This window comes from Prunus avium, unplaced genomic scaffold, assembly GCF_965620075.1.
Source record: "Prunus avium unplaced genomic scaffold, drPruAviu1.hap1.1 HAP1_SCAFFOLD_1454, whole genome shotgun sequence".
NCBI classification, from domain to species: domain Eukaryota; kingdom Viridiplantae; phylum Streptophyta; class Magnoliopsida; order Rosales; family Rosaceae; genus Prunus; species Prunus avium.
In genome coordinates this window covers 10858-17565 of record NW_028277019.1, presented here as the reverse complement: position 1 = coordinate 17565, position 6708 = coordinate 10858, and the positions used below count along the sequence as shown (strand labels likewise).

General features: G+C 38.4%; 1 long non-coding RNA gene across 2 annotated transcripts; it reads right to left on the bottom strand.

The window, feature by feature from the left end:
* Positions 1-3247: 3247 nt before the first annotated feature.
* LOC148285834 (uncharacterized) lies at positions 3248-6425 on the bottom strand. 2 transcript variants are annotated; one of them, XR_015832786.1, is made up of 3 exons: positions 5217-6419; positions 4849-5053; positions 3248-4758 (listed from the first exon to the last, which is right to left on the bottom strand). It is a non-coding gene; the product is annotated as an uncharacterized LOC148285834 (long non-coding RNA). The 2 variants fall into 2 exon arrangements; XR_015832785.1 differs by having other exon boundaries at positions 4737-5053; positions 5217-6425.
* Positions 6426-6708: the final 283 nt, after the last annotated feature.

The window sequence follows — 6708 nt, the reverse complement described above, 5'->3', positions numbered from 1 at the left end:
GAAAAGGGAGAGGTCAAGGATAGTGGAGGTGAATCGACACCAGCTAGAAGTATTGCGGGACGAGAATAGAAACCTATCAAAGATGGTAGAGTTGTACTCTCGCGACATGCGAAAACAGCTGGAAGACCTAGACCGACCGGGTAAACGCAAGCAAGCAGATCGTGAGAGTAGTTACGCTCAAGCTAAGATTGCGATCTTTGGGAGCTCAAGTGGTGAGCCCCAAGAGGCTGTGCATGAAGCCCAGGAAGAGGACAGCCAGAGGGCCAAACTCAAAGCTCCAATGGTCGAGACACCGAGCACTGTGAAGAAATGACTTCTACTGCATTATTGATGTTTTTATTTTATTTTGTTGTTTTTGTATTTTCGTTATTTTGTTTCGGAAATAAAAGAGTAAGGTTGCAGAAAGAAAAAGAAAAAGAAAAAGAAAAAGAAAAAAAAACGACAAACGGAAAAGAAAACACATTTCCCTAACTAAAATAAGATAAAGATGATAGCCGAAAGGGAAAAGCAAAAACACAAAGCTCTAGAAAATGAAAGTAACGGGCAAAAACATTAAACACCAGAAAACACGGAAAAAAGAAAAGTAAAGTAAAAGTAAAGGTGCTCCCCCTTGAAGCGATTAGGTCGAGCATGCCCGGGAAATCCGAAATGGTGTTGGCTCTCTCTCATCAGCATATGTCTATTTAAACCACACCTCTGCAAGCGGATGATACCCAGCATTTCTTCCTGCAAACTCAAGGAAAAACATCAAAAAATTTAGAAGCAAAACAAATGGCATCCTCATGCACTCACCTTGATGATCTCAACCTTGAGCTCTCACTTGCACCACCAAATGCCCAGACAAGGGCTCCTCCAACTCCTGTCTTCCCAAACTCCACATATCATCACGGTACGGCCTCAAACTTTGCTGAGATAATACCGAACTTTTCTGAGGCAATGCCGAACAGAGCAGCGCTGCTGGGAGGCATGATTGGTAACAAGCTCACACCGACAGGTCATCTGCATGTGGCACAGAGGTCTGACAAGGCAGCGGTGGAGGAGTCCCACAATTTAACTGTACTCCACGCGGTCTCGGCTACCAATTTGGGCATGCGATTGCTGGCGAGAACACGGGAGTGTGCCGCGATGAGCGAGGAAATAACTTCCTTGAAGGCTATGGTGGCGGACTTGCAGAAGCGGCTCTATTGTGCCAATCAGCACGTGGAAGCACTGCAGAGAAAAAATGAGGACCATGTGGAGCTGCTGCAGATTCTGCAAGTAAGAGAAAACAGAGGCATGCCATGAAGATGAAGATGAAGATGAAGAAGTTGTTTTTATTTTTAATTTACTTGAATGTTTTTTTTTTTTTTTTTTTTTTTTTAACTTTTTATCTTTTTGAATGCAATGTTTGAATAAAAATGTGTTTTTAACACTCAGAAATAAACTAATTAACCACACCACGTAAATAAATAAACTAACCTAATAAAACAATAAAAAAAACATAAAAGAAAACAAAGAAGTTCCAAATTGCAATTTACAAGGAAAAATATAAAACCCAAATTTCAATTTTCAATTTTTTTTTATTTTTTATATATTTATTATTATTGTTTTTAAAACACACAAATATACAAGCAACTCACGGATGACCAGTTAAGGGCCTCAGAAAACACAGCCAGGGGATCCGGGAAGGTTGGAGGGGTCACAATGGTCCCGCTTAAAACCCAAACTTCTTAGACACCGAAGGTGTCGCCTATAGAACTCCTAGACACTGTATTGACGGAAGTGCTCACTGGAGTTACCATAAGTCAGCTCATATGAAAAATCTTTTTAAAATTTTTAAGATAAGAAACAAAAACAAATTAAGATAAAATGGAACAACAAACCATAAACGAAAATGAACTAAGTACTCTAAACAAATTCAAACAAACAACATAAATTGTTGTACTAAAAGAAACAAACCAAGAAACCAAAGAAAAAAAAAACAAACAGCACTTTCTATCACCCGTTTATCACCATTTGGACAGATTCGTTTCTATGTTTTTCAGCTTCGACCTCTGTTCAGTTTTTAGGCTATAACTTTCCAACCGTAAGTCCAAATTTCATGTTCTTTATATGGTTGGATTCAGCACAGAAAAACAAAGAACTCAACGCGTACCAAAAGGTAAAAACAATGACGGAAATAAACATAATTCAAAGAAGAGAAAGGATTGAAATGCTCCCCCTTGAAGCGATTAGGTCGAATGTGATGCATTTGGAGGTCGCGACTTCTCCCACTACTCCACACTTCCTATCTTTGAAGTTGCCATCTCTCTCCATTTTTATTGAGCTATTTACATTGCTAAAACAAACACATACAAAAACTTGAAACGGAATTAAAGGATTACGAAATATATAAAAAAAAACTAAAAATGAAAGGGAAAAATCAACACAAGTCCAATTCCATGCTTCAAAGCAACAAGCACCAATGGGTTGTGTAAGCTGGGACTTAAACCCAGTTCTCTTGCTTGTTGGGCAATTGTCCTTTTCTGTTGGACTACAAACACAACTTGTCCATTAACGTCATTAACTTTAAAACTTGAAATTGTCTAGTTAAGAAAAAAAAATAAAGTAGGAAAGCCAAATAGAATCAAACAATGTTACCGATCCCCGGCAACGGCGCCAAAAACTTGTTGTGTAGATACAGCTGCACCAAAATGGATTCAGTTGCATCCTCAACTTGTGATACTCGCAAGTGCACGAGCCGTTCGGTAGTATAGCGTATGTAAGTGCGAGGTCGATTCCACAGGGATTGGTGATTGAATGATCCAATTTAGTTTCCCTACACAAAATAGAAACAAAAACAAAGAACATAAAACAAGGAAGAAAGAAATAAGTAACTCAAGCAAATAAGTTCCCAAGTTCAATTTAGATTAATGGATTGATTCTAGCTAAAGTATGATTAAGCCATGGTGTGTGGTCATAACCTTGTGTTCCTAATTCCCTAATTTGATCATTTGTTGTCTAACCTAAAATTAAGCATTAGGAACCCATTAAGCATAGAAGAACATTTTAAACAACCAAGCATGTATCTAATCCCTGTTGTCGAATGTCCATACATACTCTTCCTATTCATAGTTCAATTCGAATTAAAGCATGGTGTATACTCTTAATTCAAACCAAGATAGCTAACATGCAAGCCTAAATGGTGATCAATCATTCAAACTAGCATATTAACTTATAAGCATAATGAATAAGAACAAAAACCATAATTGAAACTTGGAAACTAATTAAACTTGAATACTTAAGAAAGAATGTACATTACAAGAAAAATAAATTACAACTAAGAAAACATTAAAGAAAGCTAGAATTGAGAACTAGAAAGCAAAACTAAGAGAATTTGAGGGAGAGAAGGGAAGTGTTTGAGAACTTTGAGGAGGGAGAAGAAAGTGTTTGGGAACTTTAGAGAATTTTGGAAGAACATGTGTTTGAGAGCTTTGAGGATTTTGGAAGGGAATGTGTTTAAGACATGGGGAATTTGGAAGAGAGTGTTTGAGAACTTGGAGGATTTGGAGAAGAAAGTAGAGAGGTGTTTTGAGAGCTTTGTGGATTTTGGAAGAGAGTGTTTAGGAACTTTGAGAATTTGGAAGAGAGTGGTTGAGAACTTGGAGGATGTTTGTGAACTTGGAGAATTTGAGAACTTAGGGAAGGAAGAGAAATGTGTTTGTGAAGTGTTTGAGACATGAAGACTTTTGGAAGAGAAGGGAAGTAGAGAGATGTTTGAGAACTTTGAGGATTTTGGAAGAACATGTGTTTGAAAACTTTAGAGAATTTGATGAAGGAAATGGGAGAAGTGTTTGGAGAAGAGAGCATTTGAAGAATTTAGAAGAAGAGAAAGGAAAAGTGTTTGATATTTAGTACAAAGAAAATTTAATAGAATGATCTTATTACAACAATTGAGAACTACAAAGGGAAACTAAGAGAATTTGAGGGAGAGAAGGGAAGGGAGCTCTAGAGAAGTGCTTGAGAGCTCCCCCCCCTTGGGGTGTGTTTACAAGCTTGGGAAACCTCACTATATATAGGCCTAAGGAAGCTGAAAATCTGAATTAAGTATGGCTAATGCATACAACACTTTGTTTTATAAAATCTGAAATGGTTGATGCACTTCACTAATGCATACAACACTTGCATTATAAAATCTGAAATGGTTGATGCACTTCACTAATAAATCCCACCAGCAGCCCTAGCTCATCTTCATGTCATCATGACCAAGCTTCCAACCAGAAATAATAGCTCATCCTGAGGTCAGCATGACCAGCAACTTCAAGGGCTTACGAATTGGGCTTCCCTTAAGCAAATTAAGACTTTAAGCACTCAAACTTGAAGTTCAGAATGTCTTCTTTCCAGCCATATATCATTTGGGCCAATCCAAGGTCGGAGGAGGAAGTTAAGGCCAAAACAAATTGCTAACTCATTTTGCGCGCTGATAAAATCCATCCTGAGCATGGCTCTGTGTTTGCTAGGTAACGGACTCCAGATTTATCCAATGGGGCTGAATTTTGGATATGTTATAGTACACACCAGTTGGAACAACTTTCATGAAGAATGTGGCCTCATTAGAGCTATGTAGATTGTTGAAACAAAGCTTGCAATATGACCTACGAAACTGGGCTGGCAGGGGACTGTAGCCAAAATTGAGTTTGTCTTTAAGCTCTTCATCCATTCATCCAAATTAGGCCCTAACATGCATGGATTGCATCATTTACTATCCAAAGCCATCATTATTACCTAAAGCTCAATGAACTGAAAGATAAACACAAAAAGGATTAAAAGCACAAGTTTAACTAAAAAACATAACCAAATCATAAGCTAGAAGGGTACAAAATGATATACAATTATGAACCGATCAACATGCTTTTCCCTCGGGATGCTTTGGGCCTAGTCCTCGCTAACTCAGAAAAAGGGGCAACGAAGGCTTGATCCACCGCTCTATGGCGGTCCGAGAATCAACAAGCCCGAACGAGCCTTCCGACGGAAAAAGACCCCAACATAAATGGCGACTCTGCTAGGGACTAGGCCATTAGTCTTGTAGTGGCTCCTGAAAAATCACAAGCTTTGAAATTAGTATTCATGCAACTGCACTACAAGAAATTTTGAAGATAAGAGCATTCTCTTTGATTTTGCTTTGTTAAGTTGTTCTGAAAAAATAAAAAAAAGATGCAAGAGCATTTCTAATATTTTCTCTTATGTTGTAGACATACCTTCTCAGACAAAACATCTTGCAAAAGGCCTACAGAGGCTTAGGCAAATCCATCACAGCAAACTACACATGCAAACTCCAAATGACTTGGGGGCTTCATGCCAAGCAAAAGAGAGAGACAAGAAGCCATAAGTTGCTGTAAATTTTAGTTTTCCTCCTGGAGGGAAGCAAACTATTTGTTACTTATCTGAAGGAAAATAGGCCGTGTGTATCTCTTCCAGCAACTTGCTTCACTTCTTCCTTCTCATCTTTAATTTGCTTCTTCCAGAGATCTTCTTTGAAACTAGTTGTAAAAAAAAATATATATAGAAGCAAGCCTCTACTCTGTTTCTCGACCCCGATTAAGCCAAAGAGAACATAACCCAACTCTGCAACCAATTGCTGACCCCAACAAGCTGACTTGGGGGCTTTATGTCAAGCAAATTCAAAGAAGGACACCATGCCATCCAAACAAGCAAACCCATCCACCCTTTTGCTATACAGTAGAAATCATCTTTTTAACTACAACAAGCCTAGACAATCACACATTATGATGACAAACAGTTTTCTATTTCCCCTTTTTGAAATAAGCCAAGTACTGCCAACTCAACAAGCCATCTACCTCTGAGTTTCCACCAGAAATCAGCACACCTAGCCTTTGTCAAAAATCAATTTTGCAATTCATTGCCAAACACTATGCCTTTTCGAGACCACAACCTCTTGGGGGGCTTACCCATGTTAAAACATGGTGCCATTCAGACTCATGCAACATGCTGAGAAGGAAATTACAACATGCCAAGCAAATCAATCAAGCCAAATTTACATAAAGAGAATCAAAAACTTGAGTAGAAGAAGGTTGAGCTCAACATTCATTCACATACTGGGGGCTTCAGCCAACATGCAAGCCGCTGACCATCGTTGTCAACCGTTGAGGCTAGCTCTGCCGTTCACCTCCCCACCATGAAACATCATCAGCAAATCTGGCCATCGCCGTAAATCACCTTCGTGGCAGGCCTCACCTCTCTAGAGCTGTGCAAACACAATGAGAAAGGGAGGAGGAACACTTGCTCAATACTCTGAGCCTCATCTCTGCGAATTGCTTCAGCAAGATAAGATTTTTTATCTTGCCTCGTTGATCTCAATATAGCATATATATTGGTTTACTGTTATAATATATTCATAAAATTTATGTTTCATTGAATTGTCTTAAGCATAGACAAAAGCACACGCATTTGGTTTGCCCAAGTCAAAAAGATTGATTGATTAGTTGTACTCTGATGCATTATATGGTGCGCCAGCATCATTTTCTTATTATTTATTGATCCACTTCTATTATTTTACTTACCACTTGCATTATTATATTGTATCATTATCTTGTTTAGTGTGTGAGTCAAATAGTCACATCACCTTTTTGACTAACACATGCTATTCTATTAGCCTACTTATGGCTATGCATTATATTATTTATATGGAGCATGCTATTATCTGCTCCATAAAGTCACCTTTGTGGATCA